At 38.5% G+C, this 25,123-nt stretch overlaps 1 protein-coding gene and 1 long non-coding RNA gene across 2 annotated transcripts in view; one reads left to right on the top strand and one right to left on the bottom strand.

The window, feature by feature from the left end:
- Positions 1 to 25,123, top strand: part of SLC9A9 (solute carrier family 9 member A9) — a 182,751-nt gene that overhangs the window by 146,562 nt on the left and 11,066 nt on the right. The window lies entirely within an intron of this gene.
- LOC116791770 lies at positions 13,650 to 15,171 on the bottom strand. The gene is made up of 2 exons (XR_004358851.1): positions 15,056 to 15,171; positions 13,650 to 13,796 (listed from the first exon to the last, which is right to left on the bottom strand). It is a non-coding gene; the product is annotated as an uncharacterized LOC116791770 (long non-coding RNA).

Raw genomic sequence — 25,123 nt, forward strand, 5'->3', positions numbered from 1 at the left:
AGAAGTGGAACTGGAGCCTCTGAGGCCCTAAGAAATATGGCTTTGGCAGGGCTCTGGGCAGAGGCTGTTATGGTGTGCTCCACCTGGTTTTACCACAACTAAAAGAGCAAAGGGGAAGGGGGCAGGATACAGGTAAAGTTTCTGTCTAAACACTGCTGAAAGTGACTTTTATTTCAGCAAATTTGCACTTTAGATACGGAGATAACATGTCGGAAAAATTTTGACTGGCTATGACTAATATGTCTATGTTTTAGTGGCTGGCATTGAAGAAGCCCCTTTCTCTACATTCTCTACATTGCTACATAAAAAAAAAAAATCCCAACAAAAAGCAAGCAAACAAACAAATAAATAACCCACTCTCCAGTTCTGCAGCTTACTTCTACCTGCATAGCTGCCTGTTACAGTACCTGTCAAATCAAAATACAGAACTTGAAGGAGTTGATCTAAAGCCTAGTGAAGTAAATGGACTCACAGTTTATTGCCTGAACAAATTATAGGTGAAACCATCGTAGTATCTGATTTTACTGATAAGTATTATCATTCTGTATGACAATAGTTTATTTTACTTTATTTTTCACTCCCGTTCTCACTTTATTATTCCAGCATACTGTAAGCTGACTGTACAAAGAAGTAGAAGCCTAGGCTTGTATTAGTCCACCCAAGCATGAAATTATAGTTTGTTGGCTGACAATACTTAAAAGCACCCAGGAGACCTAAGTATGATATAAGAGTACCGGAAACTTGTAGCGCAGATTTAATCGAGCATAGCTTAAAACCTTCTTTCAACTCTCTTATTATTTCCTTTACAGCCTTGTATGTGCAAAAAGTTATTCTGCATTACATCTAAAGTGTTTTAAAATGTTCTTCTGCATGTTCCACTGTTGCCTCTCCAGTCACTCAGCATATATTGGAATGCTTGGACGTGCACACAGCACATGCTGCATATGTAACACCACCTATAAATGGCACTGCTTTTACAGTAGCAATTGTCACAGCAAGATATTACTAATTATAACATCACCTAGGCAAGAAATTGGTAACACTTCCTAGTAAGGATCTGTTATTAATGTTAAATTACAGTGGTATTCCGGTAAAAGCTGTGAGACTAAAGGAATTCAATATGATTAATGTAACACCAGGAATAGCAAAGAGCACATTAATGATTTTCCATCAGAAAATATTGTTGAATTGAACACTTTTACTGAAAGCTAATATGTGGATGCAAACGCCATAACAATTAATGAGAACACAGAATGTGCTGAGTTGGATCATCGAGTCCAGCTCCTGGCCTCACACAGGACCATCCCCAAGAGTGTTCCAGTGCCTTCAAGCAGGGGCAAATGGGACCCTCAATGGAGGTCTTATGTGGAAGCTTACTCTGTATTACTGACATCCTTCCCATTTTAGGTGGTTGCTCTGGAAAAAGCACTGTTGGTATCTCTAGTTTGTGTTGGCTATGATAGTTTCCAGTTTAGTTAAACTACTTTAGCACCCTAACACAGCACCACCAATAAGGCTGAGGCAAATGTGCGAATGTGAGAGGAAAAAAAAATTTTTTTGCCTCCAATTCTAAGAACACTCTGGAAATCAGCAGTTCAAAATAATGCCATTTTTGGCAGCACAGAAACTCAAGAGCCATTTTCTGTTTTCCGATATTGAAATAGCAGCCTGATTCACTAGAACATGTGCAGCATCACGCATTCAAATAGACTGTAAATCAACCAATCTTGGTACCAGTTCTTAATCCAGCCCTTCTTCTCAAGGGGATTCTAAGGAAAGGGGGAGAGGACAGATCAGAAAAATGAATATACTGATGTAGGGCTGACTACAAGTTTGCATGAGGTATTGCAGCAGATCATCACATCTTATGAGCTCACTTTAACTATTGTCAGAGGATGTAAACTTCCCAAGACAAAGGCTGCCTTTCATCTTACTCTATCATACAAGCTTATTGAAATGCATACTTAACTACATGAAGGAATAGAATGAGTATTTTGATCTAGTCATTTTTGTCAATTTTTTAACTTGTGCTATTATAATCAATGAAAACAGTTTTAATCTTTTAAATATTTATTTTAAAAGTATTGCAAAGGATGTCTTATTTATGCAGATGATTTTTACAGATTTTTTTATTTTGTTCTTCCATGTAATTATGTACTGAGGGCAGTTGTGCTATGAATGGTAAAATCTCTCTCAAATTCTATGTTCCTAGCCAGTGTTGATGGACTTGGAGTGTTTTGCTCTCTGTTCATTAGAAATTTACAGGGTGTGTTTTATTCAATCTGCCAAAAGCAACCTGGTGATTTTCTGAACTCATTCAGGAAATTGTTATTTATTATATCCCTATTAGGAAAACTTCTGCTTGGTAGTATCTATTTTAAAGAACAGAAAGCCCCAGCTTTGCAAAATCTCTTAAGTAGTTCATGGGGAGGTTCCTTTCTTGTATCATTTTGTTGTTTGTACCCGTGGTCTAAACTCAGCAGTTGTTAAGGGATGTAACATCAGTAACTTCAGCACAGCCCATCAGCCTTGGTTTGCACAGTGCAAGGGAGCTGTCCCTGCACACAACCTGTGCCTCAGATACATCTTTGGCTTCAGTGTCTTCAGTCTCAGGTACTCGGGTAAAACAAAGCGTCCCTACTCACGTCTTCTGTTTCCCCAGACTAGTGGGAAAGGAAATTCCCTCCATTCTACGTTCACTTAAATTGGATTCCTTGTGAAGGAAGTATAGGGAAAGTGGATTTTTCCTCAGCTACTGCACTATCCTACATAGCCCTGGCCAGGAAACTGCTGATGCTTTCTCCTTCTCTGATCAGCCCTCAGGTGGGAAGGGGGAGCACAGCCTCAGAATACAGAAACCTGATTTCCACTTTAACTCTTGACAGAACATCTAAAACCCATTTGAAAAACTCTGAACAGTAACAATAAGCCCTAATATTTCCATTCTTATCATTAAGATAAGAAGTGATACTCTTCTTTAATGGGAAAGCACAGAAATGGGTTTTACTCATAAAAAGACCAGTATGATTTATTCAAAGTTTGAGTCCTCATTAAAGATAGAGAATAACACATGTCACAAATGGTTAAGGCCTTGAAATTCTTTGTGGATTATTCACTGAAATTTGCATTGCTACACAGCATGAACTATTTTTGGATTCTGCATAAATAGAATATCTAATATAGAATTACATTATAATGAAATATGCAATAATGCAAGTACCCATAAAGTGCTTTTCATTTACTCCAGGCATCCAAAAGTTTCAACTGCATAAAAGATGATTGCACTTGCTGCACAAATGACTGCATATCAGGTTCATTCACATGTAATTAAAACTCAGATGTAAAAAATACATATGTACAGTCTGCTATACATAATTAAACTGCTATTGATATTTTGTATCATGACAAGTATCAGTGGGAACTGGAGTGAATAAAGATTGTGATTGGTCTTTAGGGTTTGTCCTTCTAGCTAAACTGGAGACTTATACTTTGTATGATGCAGAAAATTCTATTTGTTAATGATCCATTAAAATGCAGATAAAGCAACTCTGGACCTGATTGGTTCACAAATTGCTACATAAATTTAAAGAGGCAACATAAAAATACCATTTTTATGTTTAATTATATTTTATATTCAATTAAATAATACCTTAAATCTTAAAATACAAGAAAAATATTTTTAAAATATGTATGTATGTATACATATGCAGTCTATAATTGCATATAATTTTTTCAGCTGTCATTTCTTCCACTTTCCCACTCACACAACAGTGCAACCTCAGCAGCAGGATTCAAGAAAGAAACCATGGCCTCAACTCAGGCTGGTCTCTATCTTGCCTGCTAGGATATTCTTTTAGGAAATAGAGAGAGTTGATCCAAACCCTCCTGGGCTAAGAGGAAGCAAAAATCCTGATCTTTTACTTTGCAGATCAGTGCTTTAACACCTAGGCTACTATGTAAAGAAATGGCCAGTAACTCACCTGGTAGCTGAAAATTTTTTTGGTTGAATTCACTGCTGTCTCAATGAGTTAGGGATGGTACAAGGACAACTAACTTACCATGTCACTCTAGGAAATAAGGTAGAAATGAAATATTTCCACAACCCTCTCCAAATTACAGTGATACCTAGGCATCTACCACTTTGAAAACTCCTTTCCTAGCCCAGGTTGCTTCTTAGCATGCACATGGATATGATTAGGAACCTAAGGAGATTAGTGGCTAATAATGCAGGTGATTTGTGGTTTATTCTTAACAGTGCAAAATGCCAACTGTGCTTTTTTTTATTGGGCTATACATCTTCACCAATATTTCCAAGAACATAAAAGATAGCTGAAAATTACATTTTTATTTTAACTTTTTAGATAGCAATAAATACACCTACTTCTCTATGTTTTTGCTTTAGGCTTTGTTGCTTCTGATTTAACAACACAGCCATATATTTATGGTGATAGTTTTACTTTTGCACATAGAAGCGCCAGACCTTATTTTTTAAGCATAAATACATGGATGCTTCCATTATGGTGCAACTGCAAAATGAACATTATGTCTTGGATTGCTTTTTCAGTATTCCTCTATTTACATATCCATCATTTGTACAGCACAGAACAATAATCTATTACCTATTTCAGTAATGATACACAATATTTTCCTAATATTAGACATGTCTGATCAAAATAAACACTTCCTGGACCAAACTTTACTGCACTGAGCCTCAGCACACAGCAGTTGTAAGTGTACAACACCCCTACCCTTCACACAGTGGGGTTTACAGCAACACCCCAACAGAATTGGTGAGATCAAATCTGACACGAGGCATAAAAAAAAGTTTTGGGTATGATTTCATGCACGCAGTGACAGGTCCAATCAATGCAAATGAGCAAAAATGGCTGCACACTCCCTAACAAGCAGGTGTATGCTTGCTTTGCCTCCATGGGCAAGGTAACCTCAGTCTGAATCTACACTGCCCATGAGAGCAGTGCCGAGCCTGCTAATGACTCCTCAATGCAAATGTCAGGAACAGATCACATAGTTATGGAGTGAAATACAGCTGGGAAGCTGTAAGCAAATAGCCATGGATCAGATTGGGTGGGAAGCTCAAGCAAATGCACCACAAATGCTTTCTTAAGAGTTCCTCAGAAGATACATCTGGGATCTGCTCCCATATCCCTTCCCGGAAAGGTGTGGGAGGGGAGTTCCTGCAGCAGAAGCTTCAGCAAGACCCTGTCCCCCAAAACCTGCCTCTGCACAGCTGGGGAGAAAGGCTGTATGCTTGTCACTACAGATAGATACTTTCTACTCAAACTTTCAGAGGTAAATAAAAAGAAAACTCAGATTCTGTAGAGCAGCTGATCAGCTACAAAGCAAATAGCTATGATTCAGTTTATCACAATAATAGAATGGGAATTAACATTAACAAGCTAATGTTTCATCTGATTGTGAGGGGGGTTTTACAATCTTGTTTCTAATTGATTTTGGCAGATTGAATTAAAATCCTTATTTGCTTTGCATTTGGTGTGTATGGGGCCCTTCCAGACTTCCTCTTGTAAGATATGCTGTCAGCACCAGCCTTTGTGAGCCCTTTTTCTTCTGGACACTGGACAAGAGGACTAAGTCCTTATTTCCACTCGTTAGATGTTTTTGATTTATTAAGAGGTTTCTGTTTCTCAGCAAGGCTTTCCTGCCTTTTTTTTTTCTTTTGATTTTTCAGATATAGAAGTTTTCTTTTAACTTGAATATTATTGCATAAGCTTCCATTTTGATTCTGGAGCCCCCTCGCTATATTCTTTTTTAAAAGCCTTCCTGTGTTAGTTCCAGCTGAAGTACCAGAGGAATAGGTCTCTTATCCTTCTCTGTACTTTCTGTCAAAACACTTGGAAGAAACTCTTTTGAGCCATTTCAGCTGGAATTAACAAGAGAAGACTGATTTCCTAAGGTATGCGTTCCTTCTCCTGACAGAGTCAAGGAGACAGGCTGCTTCAGGAGACAAATTACTTTCCTTGCATTCTTTTCTCCTTCTGATGTATGAACAATTCTCATTATCATTAATTTGAATTCTAGTTGCTTACAGCGGTGGGTGTAAGCTCCTCAGAAATGAACATTTTTTAGAGCTACTGTGTGCAAAACTGGAACTATCAAACAATGCTCAAGACTAATTCTCAAGAGCTACGATCTGTCACAGTCAGGAGATTATTGGATTCCCGTGTTTCTGTACCCTGTGTCTTAATACCTGCAGTTTTGATGACTGCTGCTAGAGCACAAAAATTTCAGGGAAGTGGAAGCAAAAAACAAGAGAGAAAAGTCTTCTAGCAACAAATTTCAAAGTAAATGATAAAGAGCTTGGAAAGTCGGAGGGTACAGTGGTTCTGCAGAGAATTTCAACTAGTCCTCTTAGACTATACATTAATTACATTTGTAAAATGCATGTTATCTGAGCACAGAGGTGACTCGTTTGTTCTGCGTTGATCCTACCCATTTTGGGGTTTTTTTTAGGATAGAGTTACACAAATTGTTGTAAAAATAGCATTCAGGAAAAATATACAGATGAACTATATGCCAAAATAGCACACACATTCACTGCCACCTTGTATTAGTGTCAATAAAACAACAAACGACCCAACAAAAAAGTAAATCCAAAATAAGCCCTTTGTGGTGGTAAGACCAGTGTAAAGTCTTCAGAAAAAAAACATCTGTAAGATGCTGTCCTTGTGATCATCCTACAGGGTTTTTTTGATTGATCTAAACCTATTGCATGTTAACCATTATTTAATAACACCATCTGCATAGAAGGAATGATATTTTGATGACCTACAATTAGTATTTTTTAAAGATCCCCATAAACCAACAGGTATTATTTCCATAAATTTGTAGTTTTTATTTGACTCATCCATTTTCTCAGTATTTTCAGACTTTCAAAGTGCCTCCTGACTGGTTTTAAGAGCTACATGCAGATCTTATCATACCTACACACAGTACACATTTTTTTAAACTTCATATATGTTAAACTACATGAACTAGATATATGTAAAAACTAAGAAAAACCCTTTTCATAAATATTAGTTATACCCTATAAAATATAATAAAACTCCAAACTGAGTCATTCAAAACCCCGCCATTTACTGTGGAAGGCAACTTCCATAAGTACACACAGAGTCTACCACCGGTGTAATTATCCCGCTCTTCCCCACGAGGACAAATCGCAGTGTTTTGAACTGATCTCTAAGGGCAGAAACATGGGATCACATATTTAAATGTAGCTCTCCTCCTTCTGCATGAAAATTACAAGCCAGCAAACTTGTGATTCAGAAAAACCTGCTGTGGTATTTTCTCTAGTACCTGGAGAAATCTCCAGGGCAGAGAATTCTCTGCACTGGCTGTTTTTGTATGGTAAGAAAAGAAGTTCTGCCCACTACTCTATTAACAAAACTGTCTCTTGGTAATTTGTGAAACTCTGAAGGAGCTGAAAACCCTGTCCTTCCTCCCCCTACAAAAGCACTGAGCTGTCCTCCATTTGCAACTCAGCACTTCATTGCTGCAACACATTTAATAGCTTATATTTTGTTTAGAGACTTTTAAAATATGTTCTTCACAATTCAAGCGCAAGTCTCTCGAGGTTTCTCATTCTTCAGTTCAATATACCACCAGCGTGGCCACTGCGTAGCAAATTGTAAGCTGTGTCAGCAACAGGCTGTGACTAACAGCCATTGGAGAAGGCAAATTGCTAACCTTGTGTGAATGGAAGCTTATTTTATGATTTTCACAAGCATTTGATAGCATCCTGTTAATGAAACTTCAGTTGCTCTTTAATCCTGACAGACGAGAGCCCGTTCTGTATCTTACTAGTTCTGGTGACTGTGACAACTCCTGCCTGTTTGCCTCTAGCAGTGCAATGCCTGCCCTGACAACTGAGTCCATTCCCTAAGAACTGGTCCAGCCCGAGCCATGCTGCTCCTGCTGCTGTGCTGCCAGAGCCGGAGGGAGCTCATGGAACAGCAGCAGGAGCAGCCTGGGAAAGCTGCCGTTGCGCCTCTGACAGCAGTACTAAGCACATCATTGGATCTAGAGGATAAGTGACAAATCAGAAGAATGAACTTTGGCATGTTGTAAACAAAATAATGTCCTGGCTCACAGAGCTGACAGCTGTTCAGACTCTGAGGTGAGGTGTGTCCTTGGCCCTGGGAGGCAAGAATGGGCAAAGTACTACGTGATTTTTATAAGATGCACAGCAAGATCATTGCCTGCTGAGGGCACAGAGGAACATTTGAGGAAGAAGAGAGGTACAGTTCACCCAGCCCCTTTTCCACTCTCTCTCAGCACAGCATATGCAGCCACAAACCCCAGCAGCTGTGCCCTGGGGCTGTGTGTCCCCAGGGGCAGCACCACCCCACTCCCCAGAGCTGGGCTCCAGTAAACCCCACCTACTCCACTGGCATGAAACAACTGAGCACTTACAATGCTCAGACCACATCACTCCCACGGTAACTGTCCATATTCATTCCAGCACCACTGTGTGAGCCTGGAGTGGGCAAGAGACATATTTTTTCATTTTTAACAAAATTAAAAATATGGATACGTATATTATTTTTTTTCTTTCAGCAATTTCTTGTTTTTCTTTACTCCATTGTTTCCCTTGAAAAGCAACTATCCCTTTTCTGTGCCTTCTTTTTCTATGGGAGTCCTTTTTTGAAGGCTGAAATCTCCCCCAAATACTTTAAATATTGGTCATGAATGGTTCTCACAGCATTGATTCTATGCCATGTGGCACCAGTAGATATCACCCACTCCTGAGAATGAATCCCTTTCTGTAATGATTGGCATTTTCACCAATTAGCAATCCTTCCATGAGATGCACATGTCAAAACAGTATGCAAGTTTGTTTTCATGCTGCTGCTACGTGTCTTAATTTGTTAATACTGCTTGAACATAAAACCCAAGAATACTGCACAGCTATTTTTTTTTTACATTTAAAAATGGCTTTAATTTTGGGAGTCAAATTTCACAAAATATACAAAATATTCAAAAATGATAAATCAGAAAGCCCCTGACATTTTAAGAAGAGTCTTGGGGAAACTTCTACTTAACTACCCATTTAACATAAGAGAGAGGTTTGCAAGTTAAAGGACCTTCAACTTCTGTGCCAGGTTCTCAAAAGTTTCACTGTGTAACTTGACAACAGTTACCAATCAGCACCACTGAAAGCACGGGGAGCTTTTAAATCTCTTTTATATATGCAAATTTGGCCCTTTTTTTGCCCAATTTTCAAACCTAAGGTCTGTACTGCATGTATCAATAAAGTCAGTCAGCACAGGTCTCAATATTTATTCTTTCAAAATCACCTATGATATAAATATTACTGTTCACTTTTTATTCCAAGCAGCTGAATAAACCTCAATACAAAGCCATTAAGGTACCAATTGCTGACCCAGATATCAATTTCTACAGATACAGCAACAATAAATTGCTCCTGTAACTTTTCTTTCAAAGACAATTCACACATTTTATGAGGATGTTTTCTTTTCACAAGTTTTGGATATATGAGTACTTGCCAAGAGATAGGAAGAATGATTGTGGTATGGTAGACAGTCTGGAGAGAAAAACTAGAATGTTTTGAAATGGTGAAAAGATAGAAAAGACCAACTTCATACATCCCTATTTTGCTATCGTTCCAGCTCTTATCAAAACATTCTCATCAGATTTGGTGTCATGAGAGAAGCAAGCCACAAAACTGGCTAGTGAGCATTTCTTATGTATCAGTACTGTCTGCAGGCAGGGTCACTGCTCTTGCTACAAAAAAGTAGCTTGATATTTAGAAGAAATAACAGAATAATAAGCATCTTTGAGAATTCTGCTTTTGTGCAGAAGTTACGCAATTGAAGAGAAACCAAAAAAACCAAAACCAAAACATTTCTTTCAGAAAGGTGAGAGTGATGAAAATGCCACAGTTACACAAATGTAACTACCACTGCATCACTGCAGGACTGAATGCTTCTATATATACAAACACATATGCTGCTCCACTGAAAGAATGCTTTTTTTGTAATCCAGAGGAAAAATACAGAAGGGGAAAAAAATTCAGGAAAGTAATTGACATAATAAAGTAGGTGGAAGAAAAGCTCAGTGCAATCAGAATAGGTGGAAACATTTCCACTGACATCAGTGAAGTCAGGATTCCACTGCACCTCTATAACGGATTGAAAGCTCTTTCCTTTGAATGCTGACTCATGTTGACAGTGAAGTATATTTTTAGTTACAACAAAAGGCAGTTTTCTAGCAGAAGGGTTTCTAAATAAAGGTCAAGTAAAACTGTACATAAGCTCAAGGTCAGGTTTAATATGGCCTTTTGGACATAAAAATGAGGAATAGTTTCCTGTTTGCAGTTAAAGAGTATAAATGTTGGAAGAAGTCTTCCTTGACCTACTTATATGTGAAAGCCTGATGGCTTCAGAGTACTTCCTACTGGGAAAAAAAAAAATCTAATAGCATCTGTCCTTTCCAAAATGCACACATTTGCCAACATTAAAAGATCCATATTCTTATTTTCCTGTTCACCACAAAACAAAATACATTTTAATATTCTGTAAACAGATAACTAAAAATATATTGTGTCCCAAAAACTGACATAATGATTTCATTTATCATTAACATAAATTCATGTTAGACTTTTCTCCAATCAATGGATTATCATACATTTTTCTTCTCACCCTTCTTCCCCTGTAAGGGAGAAGAAATTATATATGTGTTTTCTGAGGGAATGATTCACTGGTTTCTGCAGCTAGAGTGTCAACCTTGGCTAGTCTTGGAAAACCCAGATGAGCACATATGGTTACTTGAGGTGCCATGCATTTCTTTCGCTTCAGGGGATATTACTTTCCTTTGCAGTAATCTAATCTGGGGGAAAGCTTTAAAGTACCATAGGCAGTAAGAAAGGGAGTAAAATGCACCTTCTTTCACTGTTCAGATAAATAAAAATATTAACTATGTTTTGCCTTTACTAGTCAAGAACTTTTTAAACAAAGTGAAGCTCATGCAAAATGCTGCTCTTTGAGAATCATTTATCTCATATACCAAAATGCCACATAGAGTCTTCATAGATTAACTGAATATATCCAAACCCTGGTTCTTAACTAACATCCCTAGACTTAGAAGGAATTCTAAAATTTGGCACCGTTTTTCTCCCACTAGTCTGCATTTTATAAAATTTTCTCTATTTTCCAATCTATGAATCTTGTCCAAAAGCTATATGTTTACCAGTAGGGTGATCTTCAGGTATCTTTATTGTAGACTAGATTTAGCTCCCTTATCTTGAAGTTTCTGGTGGGGCTCTGAATTTCATCAAATATCATTATGAGAATTTCAGTGACATCTTCCTCATCTGCCCTTCTATTTGTCATATTTCTGTGAAGCAGTTCACACTGTCTGCCAATCTAAAACAAGTAGCCACATGTAGCCTCGTGGAGAGTGGCTGAGGGCACTTGGTCTGTTCAGCTGGAGAAGAGGAGACTGAGGGGAGACCTCATTGCAGTTACAACATCCTCGTGAGGGGAAGAGGAGGGGCAGGCACTGATCTCTTCTCTCTGGTGACCAGTGACAGGACCCGAGGGAATGGCCTGAAGTTGTGTCAGGAGAGGTTTAGGTTGGATATTAGAAAGAGGTTCTTCCCTCAGAGGGTGGTTGGGCACTGAACAGGTTCCCCAGGGAAGGGGTCACAGCACCAAAGCTGACAGAGTTCAAGAGGCATTTGGATGATCCTCTCAGGCACATGGTGTGACTCCTGTGGATGGTCCTGTGCAGGGCCTGGAGTTAGACTCAATAATCCTTGTGGGTCCCTTCCAACTCAGCACATTCTGTGACCCTGCCATCATCAGTGTTGATCTAGTAACTTTTACCAACCAGATCAAGAAAACTTTCTTGAAGACAATCTTGTTTTTCTTTTAAGTTTCTTAAGGACACTGTGCCCTCACACCATATTGTGATGGCGTGTCTGTGCCTGCAGTAATATCTACCATATATAAAATAATTACTTTCTGTTACTTTGATAGGTGTGAAATACATCTCATGAACCTCAGAACACAGGACAATAAGTATTAACATTGCACACGAAGTATCAAGTAATCATTTTCCATTCTAAGCACTTTTTATTAAGATCTAAAACTAGTGTACTAACAATCTCTGTACTGAGCAGAAGTATTTGAATGTTCCTCATAGGAGAGCCAGAATGTGTCTCAGATACCATTGAATTATATGATAAACGCATTATTCTAGATAAAAATTTTATACTGCCTAATGCACAAGCTATTAAGTCCCTACTATTACATTTGATGCCTGGTAGTAAATCCAATCTAGGACGAAAAATAAAATAGATCTTTGTGTTTAGTTGTATTGTAGTAACTGTCAAACAACACTAAGGAATTTTTTCTCACTAAAGAGTGTGCTTTCAGCAAAGCAGGACATGAACAAACATGTTTCAGGTTACAGCTAAAGAGTATGTTTAGATTCAAGAGCAGAAACTTGAATGTTTCCTGCAGTTCTTTGGAGAGATATCAAGCAGTGACATCAGTTCTTGTGTTTCTAAAAGCTAAAAAAACTATAACTAATCCACAAAAACAACATGTATTCAAAAAAACCCACACACCTAATTCATTGGTTGACATAGAAAAGCATAAAGCAAAAACATTAGAATCAAATTTCAGGCTTAGTAATCACAAAGGTCAAATGTAATACTTATTTTTAAAGTATTTGTGGGTTTAGATACAAAAAACGGTGAAAAAAACAAAAATATTACTGATGCTGAGTTAAAATGTATTATATTAAAGGGAGAAATTCTGAATATAATTCTGAAAGTCAAAAAAAAAAAAAAAGATGAGTTATTGCCAGTGTAATAAAAAGTCACAGGGAAAGAGAAAAATACCTGGAACAGAAGCCATAAAAAGGCAAAAGAACTAGTGGGGAGGAGATTCACTGGAGAGATTACAGGATGTTTGTTTTACCTGTGACTGACCAAAATGGTGACCTGCCAGTACACAGACTGCCTTACCTCAATTCAGCAGGGAAATGAGGAATATTGGATTAATCTATGTTTAACAGAGGGACCAGGGAAGGAAATGAGCCCGTTGTGCAATCCACCCCCTTCTCTGTGTTCCCACTGAAAGTCTCCCATGCCACCAGCTGCCTCTCCTTTCCTGCTTTTCTCAGTGGCTTGATCCACTTTGGATGATTGTCTTTCCATGCCCTGGCTACTGGGGAGCACAGTTCTGAACAGAGCAGGCAGACCTACAGTCAGTAAAGGAATGACCCAAGAAGACTTATAAGGAGCAGGTACATCTCATTTTGTTGATTAATTGGCAGAGCACTACTCCACCTCTTTAATGAGGTAGTAAGTAAGGCACGATTATTTTGCCTAATGTTTTAAAGTGACATTGAGATGACACAAAAATAGTCCTACAGCAGAACTGCCTAATGTGGGCAAAATCTAGTCATTTGGCTACTACTTTTTTTCCCCTCAAAATACTCATTTAGCTCTGCTTTCTTTTGTATGCATTTGCTGTGAATACTTTTCTGCTGACTCCAACAGCCTCTTTTCTTAGTGTCCAGCTTCAAACACACTGAAGATATGTCTGTCTGGATACTAAAAAGAAAAAAAAGCAGTGGACACCTTGGAAAAAGATCCACTTTATTAGAAAATACTATGGCCCACACATCTGGTTCTTTCAGAGCAGGAAATCCTCAGCGTGACTTGACAATAATATTCTGGATAAACACCTAAGCCTGCAGAAATCAGTGCATCTCAGCACTGGACCATGCTGCATTTGAAAATAGAGAGGACCAACCCAAAGTTACAGAATAGCTGGCACTTTTTCTTAGTAAATAGTCTTCTTGGCTAACTAGTGTAAATGAAAGTCCATAAAATATTTTCCCACTTTGCAGGCAAATATCCTAACCAGATTTCCCAATTCTAATAATATTTAGATTTATTATGCTATTTCTCACTTTTCTATTTCCTCTTTAGTCTGTCACCCAAGGGTATCAATTACTTGTTGCTTTTTAGTATATACTGACTTGATTTGCATACGTGTCTCACATGAGATATTTCTTATATTACTGTTTCTCTATGTAAATAATTTTCTCAAATGGCTACAGTGCTGAGCTAAAATAATATGTATATATTATGCTCCTGATATATTTAGGGCTCTAATCTTGTTTCCTAAAGCTATAGCATGATTCATAGGATAAACCCAAGGGAACAAAACCGTTGGATTCAAGGACACACTTTCAGTATACCCAACTAAATCTACAAGGGCATGAGACGCAGTACAGAGAGTTCTATGATTTCCAGAAAAAGTGTCCAAAACAAGTTAGAAGTTTTCAAGGCTTTGCATATGCTGATAGTTATCAATCTAAATGGCAGACATGATACTCTTCATTTGTGAACTATTCCCAGACTCCACTAGGCAGAGAGAAGAATGGACTCTGAAGTCTGTCTGTGCCTCATGTGAGCAAAACTGAGGCTCAAGCCCTTGTCCAAATGGGTAAATAGTAATATTGCTACTACTGCTATTAAAGATGGGACACACAGAGATGTACCACAGAATGCCACGTAGTCCTGACTGTGATTCAACTTGTAACTCTGGGCCAGGCAAAGTAAGTATGAACAAAGACTTCTGAATATGCTCCAGGCCCCTGGCCATTAGGTGTCTGGAGTTATGGGAGGAGGCATTACTTCCCAGAGACAATATTTAAGAGGAGATTCCAGTTCAAGATCCCAAGATAGTGATCCACTGATGGCAGTGCCTGCCAGAGCAGGGAGCTAAACAGGGAGAGGTACTTATGCTTTCCACCCACTTTCAGCATCTCATTTCTTTGTAGCTTCAGTGGATTTTCACTTATCTGGACTCTAAAACCTCTTTATGCCTAAGTCTTGTTACTATAGAGCCCAAAGTTCATGATTCCAGCAGGCACTTTGGGATCCTGGAGTTAGGTGATGCAATGCTGAGTGTTACAGCACCCAAATAACCCTAAAGTATCATTTTCAGCAATAGATTTCACAAGGACTGTCCAATACCTCAGTAGATGTGGTTCTGTAACTCCTGTGCACAACATGTTACACCTACACAAATGAGCTGGGTCAGGGGTTTGGTGAGAAAATGGATTGTCAATAAGGACTATAAAGCTGCATCCCTTGACCTATTATGACAAAACACCATCATAACTACATGTAAGCATTCATTAACATTTTTTAAATTATTATGTAACTACCAGCACACTTGGTTCACAGCTGATAACAAAAATTAGTTACTTCCTTCTGTTCTCAAAAGAGATGTTTCCAGTCCAGGCAGTGGCACAGGGTATTTCTGTTTCAGAACAAAGTCCTGCCCAATCACACTGGCTAGACAGGATAAGAGAAGAGGGAAGCAATCCATCTTTGCAGGACTCTGTGTTGCATGAGCTTGCTATTTTCATCTGGCAGTTTGGTTTATGTGACTGCTGGTCTGTTTGTGTTACTTGTGAAAAATCTCTCTTCCCCTGTTCTCAGCATTACCCCATTAAACAGGCTGGAGAACTTACACCCAAACTTTATTCAAAGTCACGCTGCTCCATGGTGGTATTTCAAAACTAACTTAAAGTGGGGCAAAACCTTGAGTGGATACCTTTAAGCACCAGACACACAACAATTTATGATTGAATTACCTGATTTAAGTTTCAGTGGTACAGTCCTGAATATAAATGTGCCCAAAGTAAACAAATTAAGTAGCAAAACACAGCAAAAAGTACGAGCATTCGTGCAGTTCTTTGGAGAGATGCCAAAACTTAATAGCATGAGCAGAATAAATAAACTTTATGAAAAAAAAAAATCAATTTTTCAAAGGTAACAGCTGTTCTACACTGGCTCCTGGTGTGAACTGATTCCTCTGCACACACAAACGAGTAGGCTAATGGAAATCAGTGTACTCAAATACCCAATGAACGCTTTGTCTTAGTCAAAAACTGATGTGAATGGGACTCCAAAAGTTTCTTTCTGAAACAAACAGAACAACTTTACCTATTTTGTGAACTGTTTCATATGAATTGTTTCATTAAGTCCTTAGAATCAAAATCTGAGAACATTTACTCAGAAATGTCAACAGCGAAAGGAATCTGAAAATGTGTCGGAGGCAAACTGGAGGAACCAGGGAGAAACATTTTTTGAATCCTGCCTTTTTTATACGTTCCTGAGACTTCCTAAACACCAAAACTGTGCTGTGCTAGAAGTCATGTGACTGCTTCACCTCACGCTATGTTTCATCAATTCAAATCAAATTTTCCACAAAGTATATGACACAACCTAGTTATATCAAATATAAAAGAGAAGGTGCATGAAACAGATTGCAAAAAAGGATCTTTTATCTTTGTTTCAGAAATCAATGCTTTAGCTGGACAGAAATTAAAGATTACGCTATGCACAAACACAGATTACATTTTAAAATTATTAAATTTAAAGTTATTAAAATTAATACTATCTTTACACATCATATGGATTAAAAGGACAGTGGTGGGTTTAGTGTGTTGAGTTCTTCTTCCGTACTTCAAAATTGCACTTTGGTTTAGTTTCTTTTCTACAAATTTATTCACTACTATGACTTTATAAAAGCCCTTTAATGCTTTCTTTTGTTCTTCCCCAGTATGGTTTTCATTGAATTTTGCTCATGATATAAAGTTATAGCGCCCAGTAAACACAACACTTGCTAGCAAATAAAATCATTAATTATTAACAGGAGCTGTTAGTTTGAGGACAGATATCTGGACACTATGTTATTCTAACATCTCCTGGGAGTTGGGCAGGTAGAGGTCCTACAAAACCTGGGAAAAGAGGCTGTGTAGACTGGGTCAGAATCTTCCTTCATGTGTAATAGGGCAGTGACAGCTTCACCTTCCAGGAACTGCTGCATCGACAGCGCTGCTGCAGTGCAGAAGGGAAGAAGCTGGCAAGTCCCTCCTCTCAGCAACATCTCCTTCTACCATTACAGCCCTCACGTTTCACAGGGTGAATTGCACAGAGATTCACCCCAAGACTTTGCATGGGGTTGTAACCACTGCAGCTGGTCACAGATGCAGAGAGGCGAGGGGGGAGGTAACGTGGTTTGGCCCCTGTGAGAAAATACCTAAGCTCCAACATCACTCTATTAAGGAATTTTCAATTTCAGCCCCAATAAGACTCAGATAAGCAGCTGTGATTGACAGGAACAGTCTATAATTCAATTGTAGCCAGTTTCAGGATCAGATAATATTCAGTAGCAGAAAGGAAATTGGTGCATTAATGCCCAAAAGCCAAAGAGAAACTCATTTTGAGGAAATCACTCGAAAGGGTGATTTGGTAAAAGGGTACTGAAAGACAACAAAATGAAAACCAACAAAAACGTGTTGTTTACTATATCTTAGGGTTTGTTTTTTTACTTTTTCTAGTTTTAATTTTGATCTTTAACTGAACAATGCAAAATCATGAATAGGTACCATTTTAATTTTAAATCCCTTTTTATATTTAACTTTTGGGGGTGGAGAGCATGTGTATAAACACCATGATAGAAAACTCTTTCACAATACAAATGCAAAATTATCTGTTTATATTTTTATTGTTCTTTCTATACTCTTTGTTCTCCTAATACTCAGTAACAAACTGGAGGCTCTGCTGTGCTTGGCACTGCACAGAAACCTAAGAGAAAATTCCCCCACAGTCTACAGGACAGCAACCTGCAAGACATCAGACAGAGATACAGATAGAGAAAGGTACACAAGGAAATTATCAGACACTATATTTTTTATATAATATTATAATATTTTAAGGAACTTAAACTAGTTAAAGTTTTTCTGAAGTATTTTTCTAAGAAAACTTACTAGACGTGTGAGGGACAACACAAAGAACATGCTTTCTGGAAAATTTAATAAATAGATAACATGAGCAAGGATGCTGACAAACAGAGGTAGAAGAACAATTAGTAATCCTGAGAGAGAGAGATGAACGACGAGGTGGGGTTTATCCATGAAAATTACGTCAATCAGAAAATCTATGGAAACAGACAAGAAAGAGCCCAAAAGAACAGGAGGGAAAAGAAGGGAAAACATATTATGTACATGAACACCCCTGGGATTTAGCATGACCAATCATCACCAAGCCTGAGATCTGGGGGATAAGTTAACAACCCCTTCGCAGGATCTCACTCCTAATAACAGCAGCATGCAAAATGCTTTGCTGATCTTTTAAAGCTGCAGTGTTTCATCTTTAAAAGTTAGAAAATATCTCTGCTTTTCTCATTCAGCATGCACTGTGCACTATGATACAAACTAATATTTTTTCACGAAACCCTTCTTTTTTTCCCCTCAAAGCTATTTTACTCATTTTTCAGTGATCACAGCACATGCTGGTCCTTTTTCTATCCACCTTCCCGCTGCAGGCTTTGCTCAACCTCCTGACTCTCCATTCAAACATCAGGAGTGAGTGTAATGTGACAACTAAGTTGATGAGCCCCCACTCCCAGCCCTTTGTCTAGTCTGCCTGACAGACACTCAGGAGCAGAATTCATCCAATTATGCTGTTCCTCATCCCTTATTGCTACCTCCCAATCCCTCCAAGCTCACACTAATTTTTATAGTGTAAGCACAAATGCACACGTACAATAGTTTATCTTGGCATCTAAAAGACAAAGATCATTAGGGCAGGTCCAGAATTGGAGAATGGAAGAAAGTGAATCACAAGTATATTCTAAAACTATCTTCCCCTGGTTACTGAAAAAAATGTTCAAAACAGAAATGTTTATGAGTTCAAATAATTTAGCTACTTTCCCATTGTTACAGGAGTACCACAAAGTAAAACTTACCAGCACTTGTAATGACTACAACTATAGAACTCACGTTTCATAGTTTTGTAGATATTTAATTTGTAGATATTTTGTAGATATTTAATTCTCTTGAGAGAATACTTCATTTGATCATTAAGTGTTTTATAACACATCCTATTTAGATTACAAGACACTGTCTAGTCTGAGGGGGGTGCTCTTAGGTAGCACTACACTCCCAATAAGAAAAACAAAATAATATTAGTACTGGTACTGTGTATTTGAATTTTCTGCCCTTTGTCAGGCCATCCCATACTGCTCTCCCACACACACACCAAGGACCTGCTGCTATGCCTTCACTGAAAGCCAAACTCTGCAGGTGAAGCCCGTGCAATATAGAGTAAACCAGAGTGACTTCATAGAGCAGAGAAACAAATACTGCCTGGGAGCTGGGACCTACCAGCCTCAATTCCTCAAGGAAACTGCAGAGTATTTTCTGTTCATTGCTGATTCTAGGGACAGAAGTTTATGTAGCTCAGCAGGGAATGGCCACAGAGAGAATGAGTTCTCTCAGTTTCCTCAGTGATGGAACTGAGATGCAGACAAATAAAACTACCTGACACACAATCTCAAAACGATGCAGGACCTGTTCAAAGTTCCATCTCATCCTTAAACAAACACAGGAGCCCGATTCACCCATTCAGACAACATTACTGCAGCCATAAAAGATAATCTGCTGTCATCTTTTCTTTCAGGATAAAAAGCTTTCTGCTGCCTCTCAATATAATGTTGTAAGAGCTTTTTTGTCAAAACAGTGAGGTCAAAAGACTGCCTATTAAACCTTTCTGCATCTTAAATTTCTTCTACTTCATATGTCACAGGCTCCTTTCAGTTTGCTGACCTGGGGAGGTTCACAGGACAATGCCTCAGCGTCCAGAGTGACAGGACAGGAAACATGCACTTCTCAGGCACCCTTCTCACATTGTCACAGTGTTTTACTGCAAGTCACAATCAACCTGATACTATGAGAGAAACAACCAGAAATAAGAAAATCAAGGAGAGAATGACACAGAGGGGGCATAACATTTTTCTAGTACCTGATATTCACAAACCCGGAGAAGGAAGCCCTGCAGACACCACCAGATTCAAAGCTACCTGTTCCCAAGACTGGGGCCTGAAGCACACCCCATACAACCTCTCTCCATTCCTAAATGCTCTTTCTGAGATGACCCAAGCTGTCTAAATGGGAAATTAATTTTTTATCTATCTTCTAATGCATACTATTGCCTTTTAGCTCTCTCAAATAGTAACGTCCCATGAGGCAACAGACCTTATGTGTGTTACTTAAACCTACATATATGGATTTGCTACTTCAACCTTGTCTAGCAAAACAGTTATCTTATCAAAGACAGATACTGGTCTAGTGTGACACAATCAGCTTTTGTTAAAAACACATTGCATTTTATCTGATTTTCCATGTAATTCCACGTCCTTGAAATACCCTTTTCCTTCAAAAGGTGTTCAAAGACTTGCTTACTTCTGAGGTCAGACATCCATAGCCATCCTCAACCCAATTACTTGTAAATCTCTGTCCTTGACTTCTGTCTTAGGTCAGACAAAGCTGTATTTTTCTATATAGCTGGGCCTTAAATATGATGGTCAAATGTTTTTCAACAGAAAAATCAGCTTTCAACTGAATGAAAATGCCCTTGGAAAAATTCTGACTTTTCACTGAAATGTCAAGCATCTAAACCCAAACACATTTTCAACTGAGAAATCAAAGATATTTCTATTACAAATGTTATTTTAGCATCTTGCAGAAATTTAGTTCAAGTCCCTCACTCTGATCAGAGCTTTTCTGGGGGTGGAATAGTCAAGAACTACTAGACAGAATCCAGAATAACACCCACCATCATGCACATATACAGAAAATAATATTTAAAAAGGGGCAGACAGAGAGCTCTTGTCTGCAGTCTAGAGGTGTATATGCCAAAAATAGAGGCAGCTGCTCCAGTGGTGCTCTGGATGAAAATTATCAGCTATAGAGTCAAAAAATATATATTTTTAGTAAATATGCCAATCTCTCATCTAGATCATGGCAATGCCAATGATCCAAATGGATAAAAGGAAATTGGCCCTCCATGGAACTTTTGTGGACTGCTGAAGTGTAACTAAGGAAAGGCAGCTTCATTTAAGTCTTTCATGACACTGATACCCACAAATCATCACACACTAGTTATCAGCTAAGGCCATACTCTTAAGCTTTCTGGACAAAAAGCTATTCAGGTTTCTGCAGTCCATACCTTGCATCTCTGTTACAGCTCACTAACTCCCCAGAAAATGAGCATCTGTCCCTGGAAGAGAAAGTGCCAGACAGAGGCACTGGGAACACCCTGCCCTAAACAGCTCCCTCCTTCACTGCTGCTTTCCTAGGTCCAGACACCCCCAGCTGACCACACACACAGGTTTGCTCTAACTCACTGGGGAGAGAGGAAGTAGCATCACTGGCTGGGCAGAAAGGAGGGAAAAGCAATCCTTGCCCAGGAGAATCAGAGACTGTGCTAAACACCAGGGTGAGAACTGGATAGCACAGAAGTGAACAAAGACATCACGGAGAGAGGATGACCCCAGCTATCCAGGGCAATCTAGGGCCACCCACAAAACTAGTTACTGTAAATACTGCCACAACCTGGTAACTTTACTGCTGTTCACCAGTGAAACTTTCATCATCATGATGCTCATGAAGATTGAGTCTAGTTAACTCAGCTTTAAGTCAGGTTCTCTGACAGTATTGAAGGTATCTATTGCCTGAGACATCTATTGTGTGCAACACCTGCAGTAAAATAAACATCTGAGCCTCTGAAAGCTGTACATCACTAATCATGTTCTGGCTGGGATAGAGCTTTCCCTATGCACTTTGCTACAGCATCCTAACAACAGCCTTGCAGAGACAGAGAAATCTTTGCTCTGGTGCCAATTTCCATGAGATTTCAGTGTGATTTGGATATTTTTCCCAGAATAGGAGAGAATAGTCCATTACTATAAACTGTATTCTTATGTATTAGAGACAGGATTTAAAACCAAAAAAATTACTTTAAATCTAAATACTTTGCACAAAGCATTTTTTTCAATATACTAAACGTTAAATGTTTTTTTGTTGACAAACTTCAAGCTATTATAACTGAGTACAAAGCCAATACAGTATTGTAAAACTCATCCAAGAACTACAGGCTCCCACACAAAGACAATGAAGTACTTATTCCACTAGTGGAGTGCAAAGAGGAGCTTAGATGATGTGCTCCCACAGAATGTTAGCAAGACAAACGAAGCAGAGCTAAGTAACTAGAAAGATAGGGTTTAGCAAGTGTAGTCACAGAGACATAACCTGGGACAACCAGGTACAAAAGATTAAATATTTCCTCAGGTACTAAACCAACCAACTTTCCAGAGGGAATTAACTTTAACAAGTACTTCTATGACTTTCCTAGTGCTGAACACCTTTTAAATGTGCTAACTAATTAAATTTATAAAGCCTAAATTTTAGGCTGCACAGGGCCCTTTACATTATCAAGTCTGAACTCCTGGACATCAGGACACTTAAGTCTCACCTTGTATTGATTTCAGAAATTTATGTGTGCTAAAGGGTACCAGCTATGAGAAAGGTATCCCTTCCCAATCAGAAAATACCAGCAATGGAGAGTTCATTACTTCCTTTAGGAATATGTTCCACTGGTTAGTCACTATTAAAACATCTTGTGTGTTTTAGCACAGATTTAGTTTACTGTCTGCATTAAATTATTTTTTTAATGAACAGTCCAGCATCACATTGGGTTTTTTTCATGAAAAGGTACTTAAAGAGTCCATTAAGTCACTAATTCACTTTGTCCTTTATTTTTAGTATTTTGAGAGAAGAAAGAGGGGGCTCTTTCTTAGATACTTCCCAAATTTTTGATAACCACTTCGAAACATAGACCACCACATCAGACATAGTGTTCCAGCACTGGCCTCAGTCTAACACGAAGGTTGGCACATTACTTTTATTCCCTGCTCACTGTTTCCATGCATTGCTTTCCTTAGAGCTCATGAAAAGTCTTGGAGCTACAACCCACAAGCACTACAGGGAAGTTTGGCCCTCCCTGTTTGTTTGTTTTCAGGAATGCAGCTACAGGAAACATTTGAATGAACAGCTTACCAGGCATTCAAGGTATATCAACTCATGGCAGTTCTCCACTGGCAATTACTCTTTTAGGTCTATCAACCAGCCAATTCTCAACTAATTTAATGTGTCTTATTGATACTGTAGAGAGATAATTTCATCACAATGCCATTTCAAATGCCTTAACAAAGCTTATTAAATGCAGGTCATTTTTATCAGATTTGTAATTTCATCTCAGGATAAAATTAGATTGGTCTGACAAGATCTATTTTCTATAGAAACAGCCTGAACAGCCTTATATGTAGGTTAAATAGATGTTATTGTCTCTGTGCTACAATTCTCTTCTTCTTTGGTCTGTATCTCCAAGAGGTTGGAGAAGGTTACTAGTACAAAACACTAGAAAATAAGTCTATCTTTACAATTTATATTATGTAGTTTTAAACTAGTTATTATTCACTAATAAAAAAGCATAACTTTTGACGATTTACAATATTAAGCCTATTTTATACTTACTGACCAGATTTCACTGTAAATTGGCTGAAGATAAATGTAGCCTACTTTAAAATAATTTCCTGGAAATTTAAATAATCTCTAGTGAAAGGTAGTAAAAATTCCCAATTTTGACAAAACCAAGACATTTATTTGAACTTTTGCTCTTTCTTTTCCTTTTTTTATTTTAAGAATTTGACTTGAACTTTCCAGGCACCTCATTTCCTGAGAAAGCAGTGCAAGCTCTGTATCTTCTAAGGGTGTACCTTGATGCCAGCAATTTCTATACTGCAGTGTTACATAAAATTCATTAAGTACTCAAAAATACGACTGCTACTGCCAAGATACCCAGTGAGCTTATCAGTATGTTTTAAGTTTCCATACTTTCTACAGGTTTTCTGGGAGTCTCAGGTTTCTGTTTTGTTGGGGGATTTTGTTTCGTTTGGGGTTTTTTTTTGTTTTTTAAATCCATCATGGATTTTGATTTAAAAAATTATTAGAGGTTATCCTTCTCCTGACACAATAAGTGACCTTCTATTTGGATAAATTAACAAGACAAATCTAGATGTAGTGGCCCATACCAGAGTACTGGAAAGCCTTGCTCAGTCAGGTGTCTCTGGTAGTATTGCACACCCCATGTTGACAGGGGCTTGGAGGACTGTGTGACCTCAGACACTGCCTGATGTGCCAAGGAAGGCCTTGCCTTGGGATTCTTAGTGGTGAAGCTCTGCACAAGAGCTTATTACAGTTCAACACGAACAATTCAGCCCTTAGACCTCACAAAACTGACACCACCTCAGTTTGAAGGACAAATCAAAATAACATGTACTGTATTTGGATTTTCACTTCCAAACACCTGCCACAACTTTAGCAGTTCACACACAGCTATTCTTGTCCACTGCCTTAGCTCGTATGGAAAGCTGGAGGCACGTCATGCCTGGTGCTGCTCAAAGCTCTTCCATTTGGGGAAACACAGGTCCTGATTTCAGTTCTTTGCTTTATGTTCTGTTCACTGCCCCAGAGTGCTCTGGTTGTTACTGAGATAGCTCCAGCCATGCCATTGCAGAAGATCAGTTCTTTACAGGACCATGTTATCCATGCTCCTCTCACAGGCTTAGAAGTCATTTTGATATCTGGCACGTCTTAGTCAGAGGCATTCCAGGAAACCAAAGCAAGCAAGGCTGCTAAATTATAAATAAAATAAATCCTGAAAGCTGAAACCCCAGAGCAAAAAGGACCATGCTTTGCTTCCCTTCCACAGCAGACTGCGGAGCTATGTAAGTGTGCTAGAGGCAGTTAACTGCACTGCTGAAAAACGGGTCCCCTCTGCACGCAACAAAATTCTGTAAGAATTCTGAGATGTCAAGTGTGTCCAAGTGACCAAATTCCTTCTTATGCTTTCTCATGGGGGAAAACAGATCAATGGGATTAGTTATCCAAATCTTGTCATCCAATTCCTCTGTCAACAGCAGCTGCCAAGCAATAATTTGACTATAGTTTTATGTGGGGAAAAAAAAGGAAATAAACTGAGCATAAGGTCACACAGAGTAAGGCTTTTGAATAGAAGCATAGACCTACAAGTGAAGATCTAAATCAATTAAAATGTGAAGGTATTTGGAAGTGAGCCATTATAGTGAAATCTGAGTAGAAAACAGTTTTGAAATCAGATCTTGATTGA

Source organism: Chiroxiphia lanceolata, chromosome 10 (assembly GCF_009829145.1).
Source record: "Chiroxiphia lanceolata isolate bChiLan1 chromosome 10, bChiLan1.pri, whole genome shotgun sequence".
NCBI lineage: Eukaryota > Metazoa > Chordata > Aves > Passeriformes > Pipridae > Chiroxiphia > Chiroxiphia lanceolata.